This window comes from Capra hircus, chromosome 2, assembly GCF_001704415.2.
Source record: "Capra hircus breed San Clemente chromosome 2, ASM170441v1, whole genome shotgun sequence".
In the NCBI taxonomy this organism is placed as follows: domain Eukaryota; kingdom Metazoa; phylum Chordata; class Mammalia; order Artiodactyla; family Bovidae; genus Capra; species Capra hircus.
The window spans coordinates 88,479,394-88,496,215 of record NC_030809.1 but is presented as its reverse complement, the minus strand read 5'-3'; the positions used below and the strand labels follow the sequence as shown (position 1 = coordinate 88,496,215).

At 36.9% G+C, this 16,822-nt stretch overlaps 1 protein-coding gene across 2 annotated transcripts in view; it reads right to left on the bottom strand.

Annotated features, from left to right (window-relative positions):
• MBD5 (methyl-CpG binding domain protein 5) overlaps positions 1-16,822 on the bottom strand; it is a 149,434-nt gene that overhangs the window by 59,653 nt on the left and 72,959 nt on the right. The window contains exon 2 of one of the 2 annotated variants that reach the window (XM_013969841.2): positions 10,128-10,301. The gene's annotated coding sequence lies outside the window, so the exon portion shown is untranslated. Of the gene's footprint in view, positions 1-10,127; positions 10,422-16,822 lie in introns of those variants that run through there. The other variant, XM_018062636.1, reaches the window with a different exon arrangement.

Here is a 16,822-nt window from a genome sequence, read left to right as displayed (position 1 = left end):
CATATAAATATGTAAATACTATATTTAATAATGAAAAACTGAGAAGCTGTACACTTATTTATTTTTATTTATTATTTTATTTTATTAAAAAAATTTTTTATTTTTACTTTATTTTACTTTACAATACTGTATTGGTTTTGCCATACATTGACATGAATCCGCCACGGGTGTACATGAGTTCCCAATCCTGAACCCCCCCTCCCACCTCCCACCCGATATCATCTCTGCATACTTTTAAAAATGGAATAAACTGGTAAGTGTAGCAAGCCATTTTGATGTCCTCTGCTGTCAAAATCACATGTCAAAGTCAACTTTTCTTCTTCCAGCTTGATCTATTTACTCCAGATCAACTAGTCTGCTGGCTCTTCAACACATGTAGCTTTCTAATCACTAGAGACAGGCTCATAACCATGGCATTACACATATATACAACCTCCTTCTGGCAATAAAAACATATCTATTACCTCTTGTGACCTAACAACTAGAAAGCTGTGTGTTAATACAATCACTTTTGATTACTCTTTAATTCTACAAACCCCTATGATTTACTTTTCTAATCATTACATTCACCTAAACAAGAGGGTTTCTTTTCTTTATTTTTTGAAGATAAAATTAAAAGGAAATAAACACACAGTGCATTCCCAAGTATGAGAAGACTTTCCCCCACTGTTCTTGGCTATAAGAGTGGGAATCGCTTTACTTAAGATTTACAAATTCCCTTCTATAATGGAGCATTCTCTTAATTCGTTTTTTGTGTTACAAGGTACTGTCTGGGGAGAAGACACATTGGCCTGAAACAGCAGCAGTCAGTGCTAAGGTGGAATGATACAAGAGGTCATCTTAATGGAACTGGTGAATAAACAAAGATGGCAAATAAATTTTTAAAAAGATTTAGTACTTAATTCTGGTGAAGAATGTGATACCACAGTTGCTAGCACTGATGTGGCAAAGAAGACTTTCTATAATCAATTTAATACACAGTGTGTGATTACCTTGTGGAACTCATGAAAGTACACTAAAGGATGAATGAAAAAAACTATTCTAGTGTTATATGAGTGGAACTTGTAGTTTGTTGATAAAAATTTCTGGTGACAGCATCATCCACAATTAAAAATGCTGAATCTTAAACAACTTAATTGAAAGTAAAGGTAATATGCTCTCAAAAACTGTGTTAAATGACTTAAGATTCATATCACAGTATTAAGACTGTTTAAATTTTAAATAAAAAATAATATTTTAGATAGTTTTATATATGCATGTATGACTCAGTAAACAAATTAAATAAATTAAACAGTGTTAACAGACATAAAACTACTCAAGTTCCAAACCTTTATTCAGATTTTTTCATTGGGAAAGTAGGAGAATATAGTTAAAAGCATTATGTATTCAGACATATGCCTTATTTGCTGCCTTGGCTGTGAGGCAGATTAAAGGTGTTGTAATGAAGCATATACTAATTTAGCTGAAAGTCAGGAAGCATAGGGATGGGAGTGGGAAACACTGGCAAGCAGTGGGAAAAGTAGCAAAAATTTATTGGGAAAAATGTGGAGTATAAAGGAAGGTGCCAAGTAGTGCATTCTCAGTGGTGACTCAAGGTGCTAATTACATTGCTAGGCCCACTCCACTGGGTCTATGCCTCTTATAGAAATGACCTGCTTGCAGGCATAGCACCTTATTTCTGTCTCTCATTCATTGCCCCTTTAACCATGATCCCTGTTGATCATGTATGTGTTTATTCATGTTTCATTCCACAGTTAGTGAGCAGCTATTATGTATGAGGCCTATGCTATGTGCTGGAGTACAAAGGTGGTGTGTGTGCTTAGCCGCTTAGCCGTATCTGACTCTGCAACCTCAGGCTCCTATATCCATGGGATTCTCCAGGCAAGAATACTAGAGTGAGATGCCGTTTCCTCCTCCAGGGGATCTTCCCAACCCAGGGATTGAACCCTCATCTCCCGAGGCTCCTGATTCTTCACTATTGAGCCACCTGGGAAGTTCCACAAAGGTGGTAAGATACCACTTTATGTAAAGCCCAGGGCAATGTCTGGCACTAAAGAGCTGCTGAGGGAAAAAAAAAGCTGCTAGTGGGGAAGAATAGAAAAGAAAGAGGGAGGGAGGGGGTCAGGAAAGGATGGAGAAAGCAAGGAAGGGAAGAACAGTCCCTGTTCTCAGGGAGTTTCCTGCCTAGTAGAGCTCCTGGTGCTAGTGAAAGATGGGAAAGAATTCTGTGTCATTCTGGACTCCCAGTCTGATCAAACAGCAACAGACACTGATGAGAAAACATGATTTTTACAGTCTTTTTTCACGCTCATTTTATTACCTTACTTTTTCCTAAAGAAAAGTCTTCCGTGGCCTGTGGTCTTTAGATTGGACTAGCTCTCATTTCCCTTACTTTCAAGCTTTCTGATCATTTGATGCCAATTTCTCTTTCTTTTTAGTTTGCCTGCTCTTGAGTGTGACTCCAACTTTCCTGAGATGGACTGGCTCACGCCCTTAAGTAATTTGTGGATCTGCCAGATAATGACATCAGACTGATTTCTGCCAAATATCTTCCTCATATTTCAGTAAAAACTACAAAGATCTGACGGCTGGGTTTTAGACCTGCAGTTTTGAAAGCATGGTCCTGGGACCGCCATCATTACTGTTAACAGCTGGGATCCTGTTACAAATGCAGAATCACAGAACTGACCCCATACTTTTTGAATCAGAAACCCTGGAGGGCAATCTTTTAAAACAAACAAACAAGCCCTCTAGGTGATTCAATGGCATGCTCAAGTTTGAGACCCACTGACTCAGACTTCTGTACCAGCTTCCCTTCCCAGGATAGGATCCGGTTTTACATTTCCACGGCTGGCCTACTTCTTCCTTTTGTTCCTGGGAGGGTCATTCTTTTTTTTTTTTTGGCTGATACTTTGGCATTTTAGAGGCAGCTTAATTGTTAAGGGCCTTAGGAACTCCTCACAGAGCTGAAGTCCAGCGACTATTATCATTTGTTTATTTCTAAGTGGGACTGATTTCCTCAACATTTATTTTATAAATTTGGAAAATTCAGAGATGTTTGTGATGAAAATTAAAATTAAAATTGAACTCTAATCTCACCATTAAATAATAACCACTGCAAACATGGATGACTCTCAATCATTGTTTTAAAAAGTTTTAAAAGCACACATTAGAAAGAGTCTAATAAACAATGAGCTACCGCTCCAAATTTACAATGCATTTTGCCACTTTGCTTATTTAAAAAAAAAAAAAAAAACTTAGAAAACATTACAGATGAAGTTCAATACTATCCCTCACTCCCATCCAGTTTCTCTTTTTAGTCCTGTTCCCCTCCCCTCTGGCCTAAAGAAAACTAACACTCCTATTCTGGTCTGTAGAGAGTCCCTTGGATGGCAAGGAGATCAAATCAGTCAGTCCTAAAGGAAATCAACCCTGAATATTCATTGGAAGGACTGAGGTTGAAGCTGAAGCTCCAATACTTTGACCACCTGATGCGAAGAGCTGACTTATTGGAAAGGACCCTGATGCTGGGAAAGATTGAGGACAGAAGGAGAAGGGGACGACAGAGGATGAGATAGTTGGACAGCATCACTGACTCAATGGACATGAGTCTGAGTAAGCTCTGGGAGCCACTCGGGAAGCCCACAGATGGGACAGGGAAGCCTGGTGTGCTGCATTCCATGGGGTCTCAAAGAGTCGGACATGACTCAGTGACTGAACAGCAACAATCAATCCTTCCAGGCTGTTTTTATAGGTAAACAATATTTGGCTTTGTTATATGTATTTTAAAGTTTTTACTTTTACATAAATACTATTATACATATATATTCTTCAACTTGCTTTTTAAAATTCAACATTGTTTTGAGTGCTATCTCTGTTGACATATACAGATCTATCTCTTCTGCAGATATATAGATCCAATTTATTCATTTTAAACATCTGAATAGTATTCTACCAAATAAATTTACAAATATTCATCTATTGGAATATCAATCATATTAATGTTGGTTCTGCACATTTAAGCTTTGGAGGCACTGCCAAATTGCTCTTGAAAAAAGCTAAGCTAATTCTAGTTTTTTTCTATGTATAATAGTGCCTTCTTTAAATACTGAATTATTACCACTTTGCACTTTATTTTCAACTTAAGCATTTTACTGTGGCATTCAATATTTACTTCCCTTTTGTGGAAATAGATTTTTCTCCTAAATTTTCACAGTTACAAATAAATCTGAGACAAATATCTCTGTACATAAATCTATTGCCATTTTGATAGTTTACTGAGAAGGCCATGCATCTCAAACTTCTGAAAACTGATACATGCCTTCTTTTGCTAAATATTATAGTCTATTCTATTTGCCTCTGAGATTCTGATAACTTTATCTTCTATATAGACCAATTATTTAAGACTCATTAAAGTTTTATTTTTATAGTTTTATCATTAAAAACAAAAGTTTATCCTTTTTTTCAAATTTAACATAAAAACTACATATCCACAACATTTTCCCTTCACCTCTCCTGAAGATTTCATTATGACCTACCTTGTTTACATGACTTGGTTTAAGCCCCAAAGACACAGATTAAAACTAAAATGTCTGGAAACATGACAGGCACTTTTGTCTCACTAACACTGAGGATCAGTACACACAGGACATCTTACACACAGGACACACACTGATATCTTACACACACACACACACACACTGAGATCTTACACACAGGACATTATTTAAATTGATGTCACAAACAGTTCTGGCACAAATAAAAATAAAATAAAAAAAGTAGGGTGTGTGTGTGTGTATGTGTTCTGAGGAGAATATCTGCCACCATTCTACCAACATTTTCATTTTCCATCCCCCTCTCAATATGCAAATAAGTCTATGACAATTGGCTTTTGTTGAACTGAATTTTAGTGACCTGATTTAATTCTTTGCATTGGCTTCATTCAGAATTAAAGTTAGACGTCACCTCCCCAAAGAGACACTGTAAATCCTAAGTATTCTCCCACACATTGTTAATTCACTGATACCTCTTATTAACTGATATATTTTTTTGGTCATTTATTTGTTTGTTGATCTTTCTTCACAGGAATGTAAACTAACTCCTTACATCAGGGACCTTGTTTCTCTAGGTTCTTCCAATAGTTCCATTTCCTGATTAAAGCAGGTTTACTACAGGAGGTGCTTAAACACTTGATGAAGACGACGTACATTCCAATTAGTCAACATAGTTTTCTATTCTGATTTTTACCATATAGACTTGTAAGGTTTTTAGCAACACAGGCATCTAAAATGAAAGAGAAGCTTTAAAAAGAAGTCATAGAAGCTAGGGACTATGCATGTTGACAAAAAACACAAGGGATTTTTTTTTTTGCTCTAGCTTTGTCCATAATGATCTCACAATCTCTGAGTAATAATTTTTGTGTAGAAAAAGCATGGTGGGGCTTCTAAGAAAAATAATATGCTAACTTTTTATTTTATTTGTAAAGCACATCAGAGTTTTATTTAAATAGCTTATATACACACTCTGATTGGATTAATAAAGGAACCACTAAAATGAACGCAACCATATAAAAATGAAACCTGTATTTCAACATGATGCTAACTAAGGCAATAGACGGCTTTTTCTTTCTCTGCTTTACCAACATTCTTGTCAACCTAAGAATAAACTCACTGTGTTATGCAGTGTTAAGTGTATATTTTAGAAGTTATACCCAAAATACCAAGAAGACTAGATATCAGAGAATATGACATCATGAAAATAAGTAGCTACTTTTCATAAATTTCTCTGAATAACAACAAACATCATATATTTTTCTGAATAAAGTCACAAACTTGATTAATGGTGAAAACAATGAATTGATTTTTAAGTCATGTGATACGAGTAAATTCTATTAAAATGTTTATCACGTTAATCATACATTAATCTTGTGCTCAGTGGCATTACTTGGATGCACAGTAGGACAGAATGAATACTGAATGAACTACTGATTTATCAAAATGAGACCATGTAAATTAGATAAAATACCAATATTTAACATGTGTAAATTATCACATATATTTTATACACAATGATTATAAAGTTAACTCATGAAATATTCAAAGTTTAGAAGTCTCCTCCAGTAAGTCAACTATACTTCAATAACAAAAAAAGGAAATCTCTTCCATTCTGACATTTGCAAGGATTAATGCCTCATGTTCAACACTTGAGAAAAAAGGCTCACATGAAACCTCACTCTGTGGGAGAGGGAGAGGGTGGGATAATTTTGGAGAATGGCATTGAAACATGTATACTGTCATTTAAGAAATCAATCGCCAGTCTATGTTTGATACAGGATACAGGATGCTTGGGGCTGGTGCAAGGGGATGATCCAGAGAGATGATATGGGGTAGGAGGTGGGAGGGGGATTCAGGATTGGGAACTCATGTACACCTGTGGCTGATTCATGTCAATGTACAGCAAAACCAATACAGTATTGTAAAGCAAAATAAAGTAAAAAAAAAAGAAAGAAAAGAAACCTTCTCTATCTAAATTCTGAAACAATATGTACATGCAACAACAGATATGATTGGATTAAGAAATAACATGAGCATTAGCATTTTGAAGCATAATGTCTGAGTAACTACAACATTATTATTATTTGATTGGGTAATAAATGGATATACTCATCCTCTTTCCATTAGTTAAATTATGCTTGTTAGGGTAACCCTAAATGATATTTGCCCCTTTCAGTTATCTTTCACCCTCATACCAATTTACACAGTTCCTTTATAGCACTTAGCCAGCCCTCCCATCCAACCTTGCCATCTGTTTCACCTTTCACCTATTTGTTTAAGCTATGCATTTTTATTTATGAGCATGCTCATCTTACAGTTATATCTTCTTTCATTTTTTAAAAATCTTCCAATAAATTAGCTTCATTTTAACTCTGGTTGTTATTTTCATTTGGTTCTTATCTTCACTGTGCAGCCACTTTTTCCAAAACAGACCTCTCAGATATATCTTTTGTAAGAGACCTAATGCCTCTGCCAGGCTCCACTTACTCACCCCAAACTACCCCAGTGGAATTTACATTTGTTTTACAAATTTATCAGGATATAAGCACATCTTTCCTGCCCTGATTGTTAAAACTCTCTGGTTTCAAACATCCTTGCCCTTTCAGTGTAGAAGAGTGTTAATGTTCAAAAACTGTGTATGAGGATGACATCAGTCCTCAGAGGCAAGGTAACACGGAAACTGAACTCTGCCCATCATTGGTCAGGAGGATAATTTATACAGGCCATTTCATGTTTGCAACGTTCAGCAACTTACACATCTAGGCACACAGAAGCCTTTAGAAGACTAAATGCTAAATGTAGCAGGCTGCAATTGGCCACAAATATCTTGTAGTTCCTTCCATTAGGAAATGAGATTTATTATTCTGCCCTTTGGATCTGGGCTGACCTTGCTTTGATCAGTAGAATGTGATATAGCTCAAGGGATGGACCTAAGCCTCAAGAGGCCTTGTATCTTCCACTCTTGCTTCTTGGAATGCCACTGTCACACAAAGAACTGGAACTGGCCCTTTGAGGATAAGAGACCATGTGGAGAGAGAGAAATCCAGCTGGTCTGTCTGAAGCCCCAGACACATACATGAGTCCAGCCAGCACCATGTGGAACAGGGATGAGCTGTTTCATGGAGCGTAGCCTAGTCTTCCAACACACTGAATCAGCAGTATTATTTCAAACAGCCAAATACTACACTGGAAGTGATCTGAAAGTCTTAAATAGGGTTTTATTTAACTTTACTACAGTATTGAGATGCTACGCAGCTCTATCTCTTCTTTTTTTAAGTTTTGTTGAGGATAGTCATTTCTGTTTATTTTGTTTTTATTTAAAAAAATTTTTGTCCACGCTGTGCATCATGTGGAATATTAGTTCTCTGACCAGGGATTGAACCTGTGACCCCTGCCTTGGGAGCTTGTAATCTTAACCTCTGGACTGCAGGGAAGTCCTGTAGTTCTATCCTTGTGACTTTGGGTAGGTTTTAAAAATATTCTTTCCTTATAAAATGGAGATTTTATAGAACTGTTCTGCTTTGGGGGCACAATAAGCTAAAAGTCTTAAACCAGTACCTAGCACATAATAAATATCTACATTATTATTTATGTGCATGCATGCTAAGTTGCTTCAGTCATGTCCGACTCTTTGCCACCCCAGGACGGTAGCCCACCAGGCTCCTCTGTCCATGGAATTTTCCAGGCAAGAATACTGGAGTCGCTTGCCATTTCCTTCTCCAGGGGATCTTGCCAACCCAGAGATCGAACCCAGGTCTCCCCCATTGAAAGCAGATTCTCTACTATCTGAGCCACCAGGGAAGCCCACTGGTATTATGCTGTTATTTCTCTACGTGGAGAAAAAGGAGTCAGAAAGAATACATTAACCAGAATGACCTACAAAGTACAAACAAAAACTAAGGCTCTCCGTTTGACTGGTTCTAAAAATGCCTCAGCCTATCACCCTTACTTTTCTGCTTGGCATGACATCTCTCACCACCACACTCATGTTTTTCGTTAAACCAACTTCTGTTTATCTCAGTTTAAACATCACCTCCTCAGAGAAGCCTTCCTGGTTTCTCCAGTCATTATTTGGCTTTCCAAGTCTAAACTGAATTCTCCTTATAACTCTCTCTGATAAGATTCAGGAATTCACATGTATTACTACACACCACTGAGCTCTTTCTTTGCCCTTGCCATTCTACATGACTATGCAGAAAACACAATTGAGACAATTAACTTTAAGGTAAAGCTTCCCTTTGTGCTTTTGAAAATATAGAAGGAAAGTGAGGGTTTGTATGCACATGAAGAAAATGCTTACTATGCATTTTACTTACTTAAAAGTCGAAAAGAGAATAATCACGGATTCTATTATTTTAAAAAAATTCAGAGAACTGTCTGAAAGTATAGTAGGTCACACCAGAACATCTAGGACATAATAAAGTCATTAGAACTCTCAGGGAAAATTTCTTTATGATTTACTTCTGTATATTAAGCATCAACATACTTGGCTATTTTTGCTATTTTATAGTATAGTAAAGTTTCTCATAAGGATTATTTATTAAAAAAAATACTTGCCTTCATTAACATAGTCTTTTTAAGAGTGCAGTAAGCAAGTTGAAGGGGTGATTTTCACATTTTATCTGTGCATGATTGGTATTCTGGTTACTCAAGGTGCAGCTCAATAGGTTGAATCATTAAACAATAATGTATATCAGCTTTTTAAAAATTAAAACTGTACTAAGAATGAAACAAACATGACTTTGGTCCATTTTGGGGTTGCACAGCATATTGAAACAGCTAATGTTTATATACTCTTTTACTTAAAAAAATGTTTAGCATTCTTCAATTCACCTGGCAATGGGGTTACTCAAAGAGAAAATAGGAAGACTCCTCAGCCACTGGAGAAACAAATACATTGTCTCTAAATATGTATAAATATTTAGGAACACTCAAGTCTAATCAACATCTCTATCAAATATAATTAAATGTTAAAGATAACCGTAGTCTAATTAATTATCTGAAAAGTTCTCTCAAAATGCAAGAGGAGGAAGATGGTCTCTGTGTTAACTCTAGATGGGGGAGCCCAAAGCACACAATCTCTAAGTTCCATGAAATAAATGATATTTTACTGTGTTTATTTAGCTTACACATCAGGAATGAAATGAGTAAGTAGTAATACCTGTAGATGGTTAGTGGTGTCATATGAAAAGTGTCTCAAGGAGGCTCCATTTAGCATGTGACTGCTCACTGGAATGCTGAAGGTGGCAGAGAAAATGTAGCAGCCAAAGAAAACTTATGCACAAAACATTCAATTTAGAGAGGCAGGTAGTTTCAATAGCACAAAAACCGGGCATAGAATATTTTACCAAACATGCTGAAGAAAAGCAAAACATGTAGAAAATAAAGTCTCCAATTCAACAAACAGGAACTGGAGAGCAAAATATAAAACCAAGTTACAATCAGAGGGCTCTAGGCCAAATCTCACCAGTGGCAGTATTTGGTACACACACAGTTCAAGAATAATAATACAAGTGAATTAATTGACAATATTTAAATCAGAAGGCATATGAAAATTTGCATTTCTTGCTTTACCTGGGAAACTGGACAATGTGGTAACACTAGGTCAGCATTCCTGCCTTGCAACAATTATCTGGAACAGATCAGTGGCTGCTCCTTCAGACAGGACTCGGCTCTCCAGTTCACTGCAGTGGCTTCCTGCTTCATTCCCACCAGCCTGGCCTCTGTAGGCACTTGGGTTTCCAAACTCTGGAATAGAAAGGACCTTGAGGTAAGGCTTGAGGCACTCTAGCCCTAGACAAGAGGTACAGCTTACTTTTTTTAATGACCACTTAACCTATACTTCACAGTTTCTTCACAAGGGTAGAGGATAAACTCTCAGTGGATATGCATTATTAGTTTCTGAAGGAATGCCAGCCAGTAAGCCAGCTAAAAACACAAGCATAGTCATCTTTCTCAATGAAGTTGATTTGACCCCCAGACGTTGGTGATTGTTGAGTTAGAGGCAGAGGGTACAGAGAATGCTCATCCAACTTTAATCCTTTTTCTTTCTTTCTGTCTTAGTACCATTGTCAGCAATACCACTACTTTAGGAACTTAATGTTGGAATCGAAGAATTATGGAACCAACTGTACATTATTAATATTGAGTTACAACATGACATTGTCCGCCTGACATTTAAAAGTGCTTTCTTTTAGCAAATAAGAAAAAAAAATTGTAAACACTTTCAAAACACTTGAGACCTTATCACCCTTTACTCAATTTTCTCCTAGCCATCAGGGAAACAATGACAAGGCTGTTCCTCAGCTTGGGAACTGCACCAAATTATCTTTCGTGCAGTTTAACTCATTTTGCTCGGTTTCCATCGTCACTGAACAATCTTCTGATTATTTGATGGATTTCACAGAGGTTTTGATATCATCAACTTATGACAGGTATCAGATACAAGTATTTCAATCCGTGTAAACAAACCAGTCAACAAACAATCAATTGGTTTATAAATTAAGTTCTTGGAAATATAGATGGCTTCTGTCAGACACTAGAGGCCCATCACCGTGAGAGGAATGGCAAAATCAATGTTTCATAATTGGAAGAGCAGGGGTCACATCCTGGACCATAATTACCCCACAGGGTGCTCCTCTAACTTTGGGATCTTTCCAAATATCTGGCCTCCTTTTTCTTTTTAATTTTGGGCCAAAGAAGGACAGGGGACGATGTAGGACAGGGGTAGCAGCATGCTTGAGCAATGCTATTCCTCAAGAAGCAGCCAAGAGAGATAAAGAAACAATTAAGGGATGTGGGACCAAGGTTAAATAACTAAGTTTCTATAATCTTGATATGTTAAAGGTACTCCAGGCATTATACTGAATGTTTTAAGTATTTATCGATAATCAACTATATGTAAAGCACCGTAATAGATACTCAGGACACAGACACAAAGAGAACCTAGTTTCCCTGGTGTCCACCACCCATCCCAGCCCGAGGAGCTTACTGCCTGAGAGGTGGGCATAGGGAATTGGGCAGGTTAGGTAAACAGGTAATTGCAATACTGAGTAATACCAGTTGTGATAGGGCTAGGTATGGAGTGCTAAAGGAACACAAAGGTCAAGTCTAGTTTTCAGGGAAAGGAGGAGGCAGGATACATTTAAGGATGCACAGAGGTTACACAGGCAAAGAAAGGTTACTAGGAGACCTGAAACTTTCACTAATCTGTGCAAATGATCTTCGTGTGAAAAGATTAATACTGAAGATTTTATATTTGTTTGGTAATACCAATTCCAATATTCTACTCATTTTTAGCTGAAAAGCAAGCATAAAGGTCTCATTTTCTTAGACCTATTAACCTTGAGATGTAAGTGATGAGGCATTAACAAATATTTTCCACAGGAAGATCTGGACGCCTGCTCGATGACTTAAATAGAAAATGACCTGACATCTAGATAAGCAAACATTGTTCTGCAGAAGAAACACTACGAAAGAACGATGATTTGCCTCTAAGAAAGTGATATTAGATGTGACTGTATTGGAAGTAGAAGCTAAAAGAAGCAAGATATGGATGAGGGAGTCTTATCCTGTAGATAAAGTAGCTCAAAACTGGAACTATATTCTTTAAAAACAGAAGTCCATAAGTGATGAAAATAAGATGACTACTGTGCTAAAGTTGTTTTAGACAAATGTATAAATAATACTGGCTGATATTCTATCATCTGAGACTTTATACATACACATGTCAGCTCATTTAATCTTTGTCACGACCTTATAAGTAACCACCACTATTTTTTCTTTTCTAGAGCTGAGAAAATAAAGGTAAGAGACATTAAATAATTTTATCTTCCCTTTCCTTCTCCAATAATTAATTTCCCCTCTTTCCTAACTTTTTCTTCTTAGTATTTATCACTATGAATAACATGCTACATGTTTTACTATCTACCCTATTATCATCTGTCTCCTCTGATCAGAAATAAGCTTTGTGAACATATGGATATATTAGTCACCAAAACAGGCAAAGGATTTTCTAGGTGGCCTTGGTGGTAAAGAACCCACCTGCCAATGCAAGAGACACAGGAGACATAGGTTTGATCCCTGGGTTGGGAAGATTCCTTGGAGGAGCAAATGGCAACCCACTCCACTATTCTTGCCTGGAGAATCCCATAGACAGAGGAGCCTGGGAGACTGCATTCCATGGGGCTGCACAAAGTCAGACGTGATTGAAGAGACTTAGCACACATAATAGACAAAAACCCTTGCTAATTAAAATGAAAAATTGAAGAATAGTTGATTTATCATATTGTATCAATCTCTGCTATACAGCAAAGTGACTCAGTTTTACACATATATACATTCTTTTTCTGAATATTCTTTTCCATTATGGTTTCAGTTCAGTCACTCAGTCATGTCCAACTCTTTGCGACCCCATAGACTTCAGCATGCCAGGCTTCCCTGTCCATCACCAACTACCAGAGCCTACTCAAACTCAAGTCCATCGCATTGGTGATGCCATCCAACCATCTCATCCTCTATCGTCCCCTTCTCCTCCGGCCTTCAATCTTTCCCAGCATCAGGGTCTTTTCCAATGAGTCGATTCTTTGCATCAGGTGGCCAAAGTATTGGAGTTTCAGCTTCAGTATCAGTCCTTACAATGAATATTTAGGACTGATTTCCTTTAGAATTGACAGGTTGGATCTCCTTGCAGTCCAAGGGACTCTCAAGAGTCTTCTCCAACACCACAGTTCAAAAGCATCAATTTTTCGGCACTCAACTTTCTTTATAGTCTAACTCTCATAATCATACATGATTACTGGAAAAATTATAGCTTTGACTAGATGGACCTTTGTTGGTAAAGTAATATCTCTGCTTTTTAATGTGCTGTCTAGGTTGGTCATAGCTTTTCTTCCAAGAAGCAACCGTCTTTTAATTCCATGGCTGCAGTCACCATCTGCAGTGATTTTAGAGCCCCCCGCCAAATAAAGTCTCTTACTGTTTCCATTGTTTCCCCATCTATTTGCCATGAAGTGATGGGACCAGATGCCATGATCTTAGTTTTCTGAATGCTGAGTTTTAAGCCAACTTTTTCACTCTCCTCTTTCACTTTCATCAAGAGGCTCTTTAGTTCTTCTTTGCTTTCTGCCATAAGGATGGTGTCATCTGTGTATCTGAGGTTATTGATATTTCTCCCGGCGAACTTGGTTCCAGCTTGTGCTTCATCGTGCCTGGCATTTTGCGTGATGTACTCTGCATAGAAGTTAAATAGGCAGGGTGACAATATACAGCCTTGACATACTCCTTTCCCAGTTTGGAACCAGTCTGTTGTTCCATGTCCAGTTCTAACTGTTGCTTCTTGACCTGCACACAGACTTCTCAGGAGTCAGGTCAAGTGGTCTGGTATTCCCATCTCTTTAAGAATTTTCCAGAGTTTGCTGTAATCCACACAGTCAAAGGCTTTGACATAGTCAATAAAGGAAAAGTAGATGTTTTTCTGAAACTCTACTTTTTAAAAAAGTTTTAGAAGTTTAAAAAAGCAGTTTTTTCCCCCTACTTTTTAAAAGTAAACTTCTTTAAGAATAGAACTCCTCTATTATGGCTCTTCCAGTCCCGCTTAAGAGTTACTATCTCATTCTACAGTGCTGTTTTTATGTAACAGCACTCCCCATATTCTTTCATATACTGATATTATCAGGTACTTGTTATAAAAATAGTATGCTTTGAGTTGACTTTTTCATTTTTCTCACCTAGAGAACTTTTTTACTCCCCCACAATATAACCATAAATAAAGAAAAGTTTCCAGTGAAATGATAATATCACTCAGTGATACACAAGCTAGTTATTTAACCAAAATCAAACGAGGGCTGAATATAATCTACTTTTCTTAACTTATTTTCAGCTCAACTTCTGGGTTCAGGGACTATCTTCATCGACTAGAAGAGTACCTGGCAAACAGATATTACCTATTAAATAAATAAATGAATGCCTGTATACAAACCATGGCAATAAATGCTAAATGGCATGGTATAAACTAAATGCACTATAGGAACTCAGAGATAAGAAATACTAGAAAGAACAATGAACTAACAGGAAGTTTACTATCCACAATTTTCTAGCTGTATAACTGAGCAAGACATATAATCTGAGCTTTAATTTTTCAATTTGTTAAGATTAATGGGCTGAACTAGATCAGTTGTTTTCAAATTATTTTAGTTGTAGCTCTCTTTGTCTAATAAAAATCTAAATGGAATCCCACTATATAAATAAAGAGACCACATTATAATATTATTTATTAGCTTTCTAACATGGAGACAATTGTGATTATCACAGAAAAGCTATTATAAATGGCAACTTTAAAAAATAGCAAGTTTGGCTTTGGCAATATTTAAGATTGTTGCAGTCAAAATGATCTAGAAGCTTGAAGAGAGGTAAAGAAAATCTTGTTTCCACTATGGAATGACTTATCTAATCTTTACTCACATCTCTGATCATGAAGAGAAAACATGGGCAAGAACCACCCAAAACTTAAATTAAGCAAGAAGACTTACTTTAGTATAATACTGTCACACTGATTTGCCACTGCAGAACTGTAAATGAGTGATAAGGATATATGGTAGAAAGATGCCTCTAAGTCATATTTGTATTTTTTTAATGGAACTTAGATACACTGTAGCTGTTCTCTTGTCTGCATAATTTGATTTGGATATATAACAATGATGGGCTTCCCTGGTGGCTCAGACTGTAAAGAATCTGCCTGCAATTAGGAGACCCAGGTTCAATCCCTGGGTCTGATCCCCAGAAGAAGGGGATGGTTACCCACTCCAGTATTCTTGCCTGGTGAATTTCATAACAGAGGAGCCTGGCAGGCTACAGTCTGTGGGGTTGCAAAGAGTTGGACATAACTGAACAACTAAGCACACATATAACAATGGACTCAATTTTTTTTTTAAAGGCTGGCTAAACACTTAAAAATAAAAATAATCCTCTTAAGAAGTCTAAATATCTACATGGAAATTGGAGGTAAGGCTTTAGTCAGCAGTTCATAAAATATAAACAAGCAGCACAGTTTTTGTTTCATGATGTGTTTATGTGTTATAATTTGGTATACATCTGAGTGGGCATGCTGTTTTTATGACAGTGTTAAAATACTTTATATAATTTTAAAATTTAAATTTGTGTCCAACATTGGGAAACTCTGAAGACCCTCCTCCGAATTAGATGTTCTTCTGATCTTCCTAATGCTGTCATTTCTACGTAAGCTAGAAAAGCAAGAAAGACTATAAAGACTGACTTCAATTGAAGTCAATGTATCTATGTTTATCAAGATAAGATACCCATGGAACAGAGTTGACCGAATTGAAGTGGAGAACTTGTGCTAGAGAGTATCAGAAATACAGCTTTAAAATACATGTCAGGGCTTCCCTGGTGGTTCACTGGTTAAGAATCTGCCTTGCAATGCAAGGGACACTGGTTTGATCCTTGGTCTGGGAAGATTCCTTATGCCGTGAGGCAAATAAGCCTGTGAGCCACAACTACTGAGCCTGTGTGGAGCAACTACTAACGCTGGCACATCCTAGAGCCCATACTCCACAACTAGAGAGTAGCTCCCACTGTGCCAACTAGAGAAAGTTGCACACAGCAACAAAGACCCAGCACAGCCAAAAATAAACAAATTAAAAAGAATGTCAGTCTTCCTAGTATTAGATGAATCTCTACGCACATAAAGCTGAAAACAGTTTTTGTATCAGAGATCCATGACATTTCTAACATCAGCATTGCTGGTGTACAAGTATCTTAATTTATAAATGCAATTTCATTCCTACGTAGTAATTCACTGATAGTGACATCTATCAGATGGAGAATAACTTTTCAGTGATTTTGTTTTTATTTACTTGAAGAACATAACCTGATTTCAACTACAGAGGAAAGTCTCTTAACTGACCTCCACATAAACAAATCATGAATTAATCAAAACAGCATTTCCATTTGAAAACAGACAAATGTTTACTTGTGCTCTGATCACTTGAATCATATGCTGTTGACTATCAGTTGTGTTGTTTCCAAAGCTGTCTGAGTCAATAACATTTGCTGGTGTCATTTAGGCACTTAATAAAATGTTTTGTAAACAAAGGAAATGTAAATAAAAAAAGAGAAAGACTATTTCCATGTAAATTAAGTTGAAAGCATAGCTTTTAATGCCAGCCTCTTAGAAAATGAGGTTGAATAAGATGGAAAAGAGCAGAATCTTGCAAGGAAAACCCTAGAAATCATGATTAAGAGCACCAATT